This window comes from Vombatus ursinus, unplaced genomic scaffold, assembly GCF_900497805.2.
Source record: "Vombatus ursinus unplaced genomic scaffold, bare-nosed wombat genome assembly UNPS02014874.1, whole genome shotgun sequence".
NCBI classification, from domain to species: domain Eukaryota; kingdom Metazoa; phylum Chordata; class Mammalia; order Diprotodontia; family Vombatidae; genus Vombatus; species Vombatus ursinus.
This window is the reverse complement of record NW_020954652.1, coordinates 8,940,952-8,953,980: the sequence shown is the minus strand read 5'-3', so window position 1 is coordinate 8,953,980 and position 13,029 is coordinate 8,940,952.

Below are 13,029 nucleotides of genomic sequence, written 5' to 3'. Positions count from 1 at the left end.
TGCTGAGAAGAGCTAAGTAGTAACAGGAATACTTAATCTTGTTTCTACCTGGAAGATCAATTTTGTCAGTTCTAAAAATCTTATGGATCCATTCTCAGAATGATATTTTTAAATGCAAAAAAAAAATCACATTGCATTACAAAACAAATTAATTTTATTGAAATAAAGATATAATTTTTCCTCCTAAATTCATTTAATCTCTTCCCTATCCATATGAATACCCTGTTCTTATTCATAGGTTCTTAACCCTGGAATTTGAAGGAAATTCAGTGTTCGCCTAAGAACTCTCAAATTAGCAATGAAGAAATTGAAGTCAAAGCAAATAAACTGACATGCACAAGGTCATATGGGTAAATAATAAATAGCTTAGTAAAATATCTTAAAAGATAATAATTACTACATGCCATCCTGCTACAAAAGAAGCAACATCGTTTCTTCCTTATTTGAAACTATATTCACAACTTTCTGTCAAAAAGAGGTTAAAAAACCCCAGCTTTTTGAAAATGCATTCATTCTGCTAACAGATTTAGTCTAAATGTCTTTTCTTTTCTTGAACATTATTAATAGCCTATACAGAAGCACCCCTAACTTAACAAGTAAATACATAAAATAGAGAGATAAGAAGACTTTGTGGGCTTTTCTTAAAGGCCAACCTGTGACATTATTGGACTCCACAAGTTGAGTTGCGGATAATAGTGATTTAAAAGAAAATCCTGTGACCCCAGGACACAAGTAGCCTTATATATACAGGATTTTTCCCAAGCTCGTTTGGAGAGGAGGCTCTCAGCATGGGGAAATCATTAAGCTATAAAACTGAAAAGAATTCTTTAAAAGAATAAAAGAAAATGTCTTGAAAACAGCATGAAAAATATCACGAAAAACTATTCAAGAGATGTACTGGATCCAGAATTAAGGATATGGTACAAGAAGGAAATGGAAAACCACTCCAACATCTTTGCCATGAAAACCCCAAATTGGATCATGAAGAGTCAGACATGACTGAAAAACGACTCAACAACAACAACAAATGAGATCATCCCACTGGGGTTTGGAATGATAGGCAACAGAATTAGACACTGCAACGTGATGGCCAAGTAACAACGGTTTATTAACTGATAAGGTCCTTGCACAGCAGCTGGTATACTTTTAACACTCAAAACAAAGGCAATCACAGTTGGAAAGTAATGAACTTCTCAAGGTCATCCAAAGAGCAGATTCCCTGCAGTCATGTATTATTGTCACTTCTCTCGGTAATTTTGTGCCTCCACCACCTGTGGGCTCAGGTAAGGATTCTTGGATAATAACTGTACCCTCAGGATTTGTGAACTTTTCTCTATGATGCATGTTTCTTGGATTAAGCATCAATGAACCAGTAAGGAGCCAAGCAGGCCCAACTTTTTATACATGGAAGATCAAATGGAAGTGATCTCAGATATGATTTAATTTTACCCTCTAATTTTACAGATGAAGAAACTGAGGCTCATAGAGGTTAATTAACTTGCTCAAGGACGCACAGGTAGTAAATTTAAGAAGTGGGTTTTGTTTATTAAACCATCATTTTTATTGAAGGTACCATAGTTCTTTTTGAGGTGGTGAATGGAAATATCCAAGGGAAAACAAAACAATGGTAGAGAGATTATCTCTCTGCATATGGAAGGACAAGATGAGGAAACTGTCAGTCCTGCCCTCAGCATGCTCTTAGTGACCAACAAAAAGTCGTTAGAGCTAATATTTATTTAGCATTTAAAATTTTTTAAAATTCTTTACAAATATTATTTCATTTTATACTCTAAACAGCCCAGCAAGATAAGTGCTATTACTGTCCTCAGCTGGGTGCAGGGAATAGAGCACTGGTCTTGAAGTCAAGAAGACTTGGGTGCAAATATAGCCCTAGACATGTCCTAGTTGTGTGACCCTAGACAAGTAATTTAACCTCTATCTGCATCACTTTCCTCAATTGTAAAGTGAGATAATAAGAGTATCTATCTCACAGGACTGTTATAAGGACCAAATGAGGTAATATTTGTAGAACACATAGCACAGCTCCTGGAACACAGTAAGCACTTAATATGTGCTTATTTCCCTTCCCTTTTACTGACTACATCACAATGGGACTCAAGCTGATGACATTAAATAAGAATCATCTTGATACCTCAGAGATACCCCTATTACATTGTAGAAGAGATATAGCTTTGCTTGGAGAGCCAACTCATCAATGAGAATGAAAATTAGGAAAAAAAAATCTCAAAGTCCATAAAAGTCTAAGTAAAAATAGGAAAAACATGACTTCTTCCATATCTGGTGTTTGGATATTAACCATTATTATAATATGTGAATGGAATACCACAATGATAAGAGAGACACAGACACACACAGACACACACACAGACACACACACACACACACACACAGACAAAGAGAAACAGACAGAGACAGAGACAGAGAGAGAAGGATCCTTAATCAATGGGGACAGTAGAGTTGCCAGGACAAAGTAGCAAAGTTGCCTTTGTCCTCTGAGAGTTCACTTTAAGGGTTATGTGGGATTCATCAAACTGCTGGTTGCCTCAAGCCTTCAGACACGGAGGACAGCAAGTGAATTTAGATGTGACGAAACTGTTATGAGGTCAGTGGAAGCTATTTCCTTGACTACCTTGTGAGCAAATCCCTTTTTTGCTAAGGCTTGTCTATGTTAAAAGTAACTTGATTCTGACCATGGGCTGTGTGTGGTGTGGCAGCCCAGTAAGCTTATGTGATCTTGGGATACATTAAAGGAATCATGGTGTTCAGGAATAGGGAGATGACAGTCCCACTATCTTCCACCATCATTAGACCTCCTTATCTGGGATATTGTGTTGAGTTCTGGGTACTACAATTTAAAAAAGACTTTGATAAATTGAAAACTTTCTAGAAAAGGGCAATTAAGATGGTGAAGGACCTTGCTCCTTGAGAGCGAGGTCTTTTTTTTTTTTTTTTTCAGGGTTAGGGGAAGCTTCTCTTTGTATCCCTAGCACTTAGTTCAGTGAATTGCATGCAATAGATGCTTAATAAATATTTGTTGCCGTGACTTGATTTGGGGGGAAAGAAAGACTCAAGAAGTACAGGGGAACTCTATTCAAAGAGCTGAAGGACTGTCGTATTGGAAAAGAAATTAGACTTTTTCTCTCTGACCTCCTAAGGCAGAACCAAGAACAATGGGTAGATGTGAAAAGAGGCAAATTTAAGCTTCCTATAAGGAAAAATCTTAATAATAATTTAATCTGTCCAAAAGTAGAACGAGTTGCCATAAGAGCTGATGGATTCCCCCTCTTTAAAGATCTTCAGTGATAGTTTGAATAACTGCTTGACAGGAGTGTAATAGGGAGGGTGGGATGGAAGATAAGCAGTTACATGCCAGCAACTATGTGCTAGGCACAACGCTAAGTTCTTTACAAATATTGTCTCATTTGATACTTACATCAACTCTGGGAGGTAGGTGCTCTTATTACCCCCATTTAACAGATGAGGTAACTGAGACAAACAGGGTTAAGTGACTTGACCAAGGTCACATAGCTAATAAGTGTCTGAGGTCATATTTTTAAGTCAGGTCTTCCTGATTCCAAGCCTGGTAATCTATGACCATGGGCCTGACTCATTGCCTCATAGATTTAGAGCTGGGAGGAACCTTAAAGATTATTAAGTCTGGCTTATTCATTTTACAGACGAGGAAATTGAATCAAAGATACTTGCCCTTGGTAATATAGTAGGTCCTTGTTTGTTCATAAAACACTAATACCAACCACTGGATTATATGGCCATAGTTGTTGGCATTAAGCATCTATGTGCCTGGTTTGCCATCAGGGTGGCATCAATAAAGACTAAGATAATGACACCTAAGGACTTAGAATAATTGGATCAAAGATTTAGAGGAGCATACCTGGAAATCTACAGCCTGTCAGATGTGCTGTTTGTGGGGTTCTAGGACCAAAAATCCTACTCATATCAATTTTGTCTTGCTCATATACCATAAAGACATAACAGTTCATCCAAACACATTCCAGAGGTTTTAGGTACTCAGTATAAGTTAATCATGAGATATCATGACCAAAGAAACTAATGTGATTTTAGACTGAATTAAAAGAGGGATGGTGTCTAGGAACGAGGATGTGATAATCTTACTTTACTCTGTGGTTAGGGCACATATGTGTTTGTCTGTTTTATTTTATGAGTCAGTTTTTAGGAGGAATATGATTGTTATTAAGCTAATAAGTGTCTGAGGTCATATTTTTAAGTCAGATCTTCCTGATTCCAAGCCTGTTAATCTATGTGCTAACCCACTCAGCTGCCTCTGGGTAACTCCTTTCATGTATGGGTGGGATTTTAGGTGGTTCAAGTCCTTTCCAACTCCCAAATTCTACCTTTCATAATTCTTTCCTTTTTAACTCTAAGTCTATGACTTTTTGAGAGCAGAATCCTCTTTTGTGGGCTCCTTGGTTTTGTAAGTGCTTTTCTAGGGTGGATGGTTTTGAGGAGGTAGTTGTATTAGCAGAACCCCTGACAACTAAGTGGTCTGTGATCAGATTTAACTCTACTTCTTTTCTGAGTCGGTGATCTGAGATCCCACTTTGCCAGGTAATAGGTCAGTGTAGAACTGGTGAACCAATAGACTCAGATGCCATTTCCTGGAAATCCAAGTCCAAAAATGCATGGTCTAGTGATAATGGGCAATTAAAATAGCTGCTTACTATGAAAGCCTGCATTACATTATCCATTTAAGGGTGAACCATAGATATTAGAACATTTTCTAATACATGAGGAGCTATTACGGAAAGGATACTGTTAAGTCATTCCCCCATCTGGAGATGAGTTTAAATTTTAGCTGATGGGATTAAGATTAGTCACAATTGTTATCATTAATATTGATAGAGCATTTCTGGGGAACAAATCAAGATTAGGGTACAAATTGTGCTTGAGAATTCCCTGGTATGGGGTTTGTGAAAGCCTGGCATGGCATGGGTCCAGCTTTCCAAAAGGGTGGTGACTCCTTGAAGTCTGATGTAGTGTAGATGCAGCCATGGACCCAGCAGAACTGATTACCTAACATCTTGAAATCCTATTAAAGCCCATGACAAATAGTAAGCCTTTCCGAACCCTCTTAGTTCCGTTTTCTTCCTTTTGTTAATTATATCTTATTTATTTATCCCATATATAGCTTGTGTTGTATATATTTGTTTGCATACTGTCTCTCATTAGATTCTAAGCTCCTTGAGGGTAGGGACTGTTTTTTGCCTCTTTTTTAGATCCCCAGTCCTTAGCACAGAGTCTGGTAAATAGTAGGTGGTTAATAAATGTTTATTGATTGTTTAACAGCTCAACACAACACAAAAAAACATAGAATCATGCCAGATACTATAATATTAGTATTCTATAATGTACCTTACACCTTTCAAATATAGTAGAAATATTATCAGTTATTCGTAATAGAAAAGGCATTCTATCAATTATCAATTATCTATCAATATGTATTGTACACAATATTACCCATGACAGTCATTACACAAACACACACACACACACACACACACACACACACACCATATATAAACCTTAAAGAAAAAGCTGGTAGCAGAGCCATAATTATGATTTCTTTTTGAGGTGTGTGATGTCAATCACTTTTGAGGATAAACAATTATCAGTTGGAGGGATGTATTGTAGGATTATAGATTTAGCTTTGGAAGGTACCTGGCCATTCAGTCTAACCCTGTCATTTGACAGATGAGGAAACTAAAGAGAATCTAAGTGACTTAGGATCACATAGCTAATAAGTGTCTGAGACAAGATTTGAAATCCAGTCTTCCTGACTCTAAATTCAGCACTTTATCCATAGCACTACCTCATTAGTTCTTGGCACATGGGAAAGTAAACGTATCAGAAGGCATTAATAAAGCTCTCCTTTTCTTGTGCTTGATTAAACATGAGGCATTTGTTGCTTCCCACTCTGTTTTCTCCTCACACTTCACAAGTAACTAAGAGTTTTGGATGACAATTCTTTAGGAGTTCAATGGGCCATAAGGTTCTATCTGGACTTGTGAAATCTACATGATCCATGTCCTCCTTTTGCCCATATCCAACCCAGCCAATTCCTCAACCTAAACTTTAAACTGTTATCTTTAGCATAGACACATTTGGCCTTATTGTTTTATTCACCTTGAAAGAACATCATGGTTTTCTGGGCAAGGCATCCAACATTTGGAAACCGCCTTCATTGAAATATGCTATTGGACAGGCCACATAAGCTTTTAAATTTGATGAATTGCTAGGTAGCATTTGCTTACTCTCTGTCTGCATTTTGAACTAACCTTTTTATTTTGTGATGGTTTATCAAGCTTTTACAAGTTAACTTCCTGCTTCTCAGCAGCTTTATTGGAATCTTTTCCAAGGCTGAAACATGCTGTTGCAATCGAGAAGAAAGCTTTTAAAACTTGGTAAAGCAGCAGGGGCCCACTGCTTTGATGGAGAAAATTCAAATTCATAGGCACAAGCTGGCAGGGCCGGATGTTAGATCTCTCACAATATGTTGTGGGGCTCTGCAGGTGTTCTAACACTGTCACATGTTTAAACTAACATTAACAGTATTTTTTAAGCTATGGAATGGAGTGTTTACATTACTCCATTGTACCAATTGTGTGCCAGTGACTTCATGGAACCCAGTTAGATATATGCTTTGAACTTCCACTAGGATTTCTGAATAAGATTTGTGCTCCCTCTCTACCCCCTGCTTGTTTTCTGAGAAAGTTCTGGTCATTAGTTAGTAAATTCCATACCATTTTATGTATTTAGTTGTTCTTCATTCTCTCGAACACAAACAATCAAATCTATGAATTTCACAGGAATGGCACCACGCTATGTTTTCTTTAGATTCATTTTTTCTGCTTCCTACCTTTGCCTCTTACTTTGATTGTAATTATAAGAATAGTCTAAAAGACAAAAGTCATTGGTTTGTCATAGTTGTAGAGATAGATTTAGGGAATATTAAGTCCAACTACCTCATTTGTCAGTTGAGTGAACTGACACACAGGGAGGAAAAGTGAGTTACCCAAGATCGCAACATGAAATGGCAGGTTAAGAATTCAGACACAGTCTTTTCACTTGGAAACCAGTGCTATTTCCACTACTCTATTTGTATTTTTACTGACTAGACTTGTAAAAACCAAGGAAACAAAGATACATATGAATTAGAACAATCAAGTGTGCGACCTGGATTTGAAGTAATAAGGGAATTGGCATTGACTGTGCTCCTAATTTGGAGCAGTGAAGAAAAGAATGACATACCTTAAAATAGTTAAACGATGTATCAGCACTGTTTAAATATATCATAATTTTGGCTTTTGCTTGTATTTGTGGAAAAATTATAGCTCATTATAAAGCATGTGTAGTTAAGGGAACCCTGAAAATTGAATGCTGCCATTTCACTTGATGAAATTATGGAATGTGAAGGGCAGGTACTTTAATCAACCATCTGCTATATGTGCATGGAATGGTTAGAATAATGGAGATGAATATACATGGTATAGCCAGAGATATGTAAATGAATTTTCCACAGTGCATTTCACAATGACAGGGTATGGGGACATTGTTCATGTGTGTGGATTATTTAAAACAACAAACAAACAAACATCATCTTTGGATTTCTGAATAAGATGGAGACATGAGAGTTCACTAATGAATTCAACTCTCCCACATATGCTTCAACAAATACACAAATAGAGAGTAGGCTAAATAATGATCAAGAAATGCAAGGAGAAATTATAAGGTCTGTCATTTAGCCCAGGACTACACAAGAAGATGGCCAGAAGTTTGTGAGATATCTCCAGCAGGGAAGTCAGCATGAATGTAGATCAACAAGATGGAAACCTGCCAGTAATGAGACCAGGGATGCTCTAGGAGACCTGAAGCCTGCAATGTTCTTTACCTGTTGGCCAGCAGCCCCAAAAGGCTTGGAGACTTGTGATGATCAGACCATTCTGAATACTCTGATTGGAGACATAGGGAAAAACACAAATAATTTTCTTTCATATGTTAAATGCTGGGAATACAAATGTAAGCAAAAAGAAAGACAATCTGTCTTCAGGGAGCTTACATTCTAATGGGGATAGTGGAAAAGATAGCCCACAAGAAGAAACTAAAAATAAGAGGAAAGGGATGAATTTCCACGATAAGAGGACTGTTAGTAAAGAATGAGATTCCAAGGTGAGATTTCTATGACGTGGAGGATGATGAGATAGGGAGATCCAGGAGTGGGGTCCGGAGACAGATTAAGAAGTGAGGTCCAAGAGAGATTATTTAAGAATAATCAGACTCCTTAAATACCATGACTTAAAATAAGGGGCTAAAGAACTTATAATGCTTTCAGTCAACACAAAAAAGCAGTGGGTAGCAATCATGCTCACACACAAGGGAACAGTAAAGAATAGACACGGTTGAATGAGACTAGAGGGAAACTACATCATGCTTAAAGCATTGTAGACATCAAAATAATGTCAATGCTTAACACACATGCCATATAACAACAGTACTTCAAAGAAAACTGAAATGAATTACAGGGAGAAAGAGAAAGCAGAACTCTCATATATATACTCACTTTTATCAATATCCACCTTGTATGCCCACATGAAACAAAGCAAAAAATAAAGAAAAAAGATAAACATGTTAAGGATTTGAAGAGAATTTTAGAAAAAATTTATTTGATGTAACTATCAGGGGATAGGGCAGCTAAGTGACACAGTGGATAAAGTACTGAGCCTGAAGTCAGGAAGACTCATTTAACCCTAACCTTCTAACTCTGCCTCTGACTTTCTGAGTTTAAATCTGGCCTTAATAGTGATGTGATCCTGGGCAAATCACTTAACCCTGTTTGCCTCAATTTCCTCATCTATATAATGAGCTGGAGAAGGAAATAGCAAACCATTCTAGCATCTTTGCCAAGAAAACTCCAAATGGGGCCACCTAGAGTCTGACATGACTGAAAATGAGTGAACAACATGATTACTGAATGGGAATAGAAAAGAGTATACATATTTCCCACCTAAACAAAAAACTGACCATTTTTAAGCATTGAAAACTTCATAAAGAAATGCAAAAAAACCCAAATATTAAACATATAATTTACTGACATCAATAGAATAAAACTATAATTAATGTCCTTTGAATAAGAGATACAGACTTAAATGGAGACTAAATAATTTAATTCCAAAAAAAATGGTCAAAGAACAAGTCATAAAAACACATAATTTCATGAAAGAAAATAAAACCAAAGCAGTTTTGATGAGATATTTTATGTCACTAAATATGCTCAAATAAAAGAAAGATCAATGAATTTGACATATATATCTAAAAAAGGAGAAAAACAGGGGCATCTAGGTGGCATAGTGAATAGAACTCTGGCCTTGGAATCAGGAAGACCTGAGTTCAAATCCAGCCTCAGACACTTAACACTTACTAGCTGTGTGACCCTGGGCAAGTCACTTACCCCCGATCACCTCATCAAAAAAAAGCAAAAAAAAAAAACAATTAAAAAAAGGAGAAAAGCAATGGATCAAAAATCTCCAATTAAACACAAAAATAGAAATTCTGAAAACTAGATGTGAAATAAACAAATTGAATGCAAAATAATCCTTCTTCACCAAACTGACAAATAAATCTGAAAGATTAAAAAGAAACTAATAAAATAGGTCCAGCTTTAGTTTTCAGATTAAAAAAAGAAAAGCAAAAACAAAATCAAAACAAAACCTATGTAGCCAAAAGTAGAGGGAATGCATAAAATTGGGGAAAAGCTCTCATCAACATTCTCCCTGACAGAATGTGATTGAGTCAGAATATTGTTGTGGTGTATGAAATGATGAACTGATACATTTAGAAATATATGTAAAGACTTGGACTTATGAAGGAAGATGCTATCTACCTACAGAGAAAGAGATGACAAATAGAAATAAGCACAATATGATCTTACATATATGTATTTGAGCATATATGGGTATATATGTGTATGTTTATGGATATCTATGCATATGTATGTATGTATGTATATGTATATATGCATATGTATATGTGTGTATACATGCTTACTTGTAGCTTTTTTGTGGGGGAGGAAGAAGAAAAATAAAGTAAAAGTGTACAACAGAGGAAAAAAGAGAACATACAAGGAAGCAAAGAAAAAATGGACAGCTTTGAAAATAATGTGTAGTATTTATTATATAGCTTTTCTTGAAATGGAAATTTATTGCTTTATATTGAATCCTCTCTTATGTTCTACTCTGTACATGGCAATTTTTTTCTTTTCTTATTTTGTGTTTAAGTTTAAAATAAAAAAAACATTTTTAAAAATGAGAATTAAAAAATGATGAGGATATAAAGAAAATTATTAGAAACTCATTTGCCCAATTGCATGCCCCCCAAAATGACAAATAAAATGGATTATATATAATATATAGTTATATTCATGTTACATATACATGTTATATATACATATATATGTAGATTAATAAAATATGAAATTATATCTCATAGAACTAATAAACTAAAAATGAACACAAAAAAACAAAAGCTTGTGACTAGATGAATTTATAAGCAAATTCTTTCAAATATCTTAAAAGAATAATAATTCCAATATTACATAGTTTGTAAAAATGTGAAAAGGAAGGAAACTACCAAATTTCATATATGATATGAATGTAGCCTTGATAACCAAATTAGGAAGAAAAGATAAAGAAAATTATAGACCAATATTCCCTGAAGGATATCAACAGAAGAAAGGTAAAATTTTAGCAAAAATGTTAAAGCAAAATATTTAAAAAAAAGATTATATATTATGATTACCCTGGATTTATACTGGGAAGGCAGTGTTCATTCAATATTTGTTATCTATAAATTTAATAGATCATTTGAATAACAAGAAAAACCTAAGATTACATGGTTATATCAAAATATAACCATATATAATATAAAATATATTATAATATAATATAATATAATATAATATAATATAATATAATATAATATAATATAATATAATATAATATAATATAATATAATATAATATAAAAATAATGAAATTCATTTCTGTTAAGCAATAAAAATTTTAATGAAATGTAAACATTTCAATACAACTTTATTTAAAAAAAATGTGAAGTACATTAGAATTAGATGGAGTCATTCACAATTTTTGGTGATTATATGACAAGCTATTTCATATTTGGTGATTCAAATGTAAAATGAGCCATGTTCTGAAAACAGTTTTAGTCACCTACTTGTATTCACTGGGTACAAGGAAGGAAGGAGAGAGGAATGCAGTCTACTTTCCTCTCCCCATTTTCTAGAACAAGGGTTTTTAAACTTTTTTGCATGTCGTGGTCCCCTTTGACAGCCTAGTGAAGCTTATGGACCCCCTCTCACAATGATGTTTTTAAATGCATGGAATATTTAGGTTTGCAAAGAAAGCCAGTTACATTGAAATATAATTTTGAAAATATTTAAAAAGCATTAGGTCTATGAACTCCACATTTAGAAGTCTTGGTCTAGAGGAAGACTGTACAGACTTCAAAAAATCAGATTTGTGACTTCCCATCAGTATCTTAAAACTGTCCTTTGAAAAGCAGTGACTGATAGAGAGTTGTTGTATTCAGAGTGTAAATCGAAACGTTCTCTCTCTCTCTCTCTTTCTCTCTCTCTCTCTATGTGTGTGTGTGTCTTTGTCTCTCTGTCTCTGTCTGTCTCTGTCTGTTTCTCATTGGAACAAGGCTAATAGAGAAATTTGTTTCTCATGGCTTCATATTTGTAACAGGTTTTGTATTTCTTGCCTTCTCAATAGGGAGAGAATCTAGAACTGAAAATAAAATAAAATTGAATGAAAAAAGAAAAGAAAAGAAGTGGATTATGTCAGTGTCTGCATGAGGAGCTGAGGACAAACTGGACCCCTGAGAAAGGCAGCTTTGGAGTTCTACAAGCAGTCCAATATAAAGCGATGCCATAAATTAAAGGAGCTTCATGAGAAACCAGCAAAGGTGAGGAAAAAAAATTTAGTAATCAGAAGATTTGTTACCCTTTTGACACATGCTGAGTCCACCTTCTTCTTGACTCTGTGCTCATAGGAGAACATGCTTCAGGTTTGGGGGGAATGTTTTGTACCAACTCTTCCTATTATGTCACCTTAGCAAATAACTTTTAATGCCAATTAATTATGGTTGACTACTTGATATCAACTGATAATCAATGTGAGAAGCACACCCATGGGAAATAAAGAACAAGAGCAATTAAATAGCAACAATTGAAATTATTTCCACCCAACATTTCACGTTTACCCCGAAAACCACAACGGGAGAAGTAGTCGATTGCCCGATGGGGATTTAACATGCAAGTATGAATAGGGTTGCGAGAATGAAACCCAGAATCCATATTGCCCTGAGAATAAAATTTTTATTATGTTGCAGAAATACCTAAATGGAGATAGAACTAGAGAACATAGTCTTACACAAAGCTACACATTTTTGATAGAAAAATTAAGAAATTTATTGACATATAATTAACCTTACAACATTTTACATCTTGATTTTTTTAAGAATTTGTATTATATTCCCCTTTTCCGGTTAATGGCTTTACATAAGTTGAAATTAAGTTAAGATTTTGACAGATATTATTTAATTCTTCATCATGAAGCCACAATTTTACCATACTGGATATTAAGCATCCTTTTTATGAAGCCTTCCTCCCCACCCAAATCTAGATTTGATTATAGCTATTGGTTTTTAATTAAATAATGCAAGTTCTCTGTACATTGAAGCCTGCTTATCCCCATCTCTTCGATAACTTGATCTCTATGTTTATGTCATTAGTTGTCTGGTTTATTTTTTTTCTTGATGAAGTAATCCAGGACATCCAAGAATCCATTGATAGAAAGGATTACAATTTAATGAAGGGAAGCAGTGTGTTATTGTGGAAGAATATAAGTTCCATATTCCAGAGGACCTAGGTTCAAATCCTGTCTCTAATGCTTGTCAT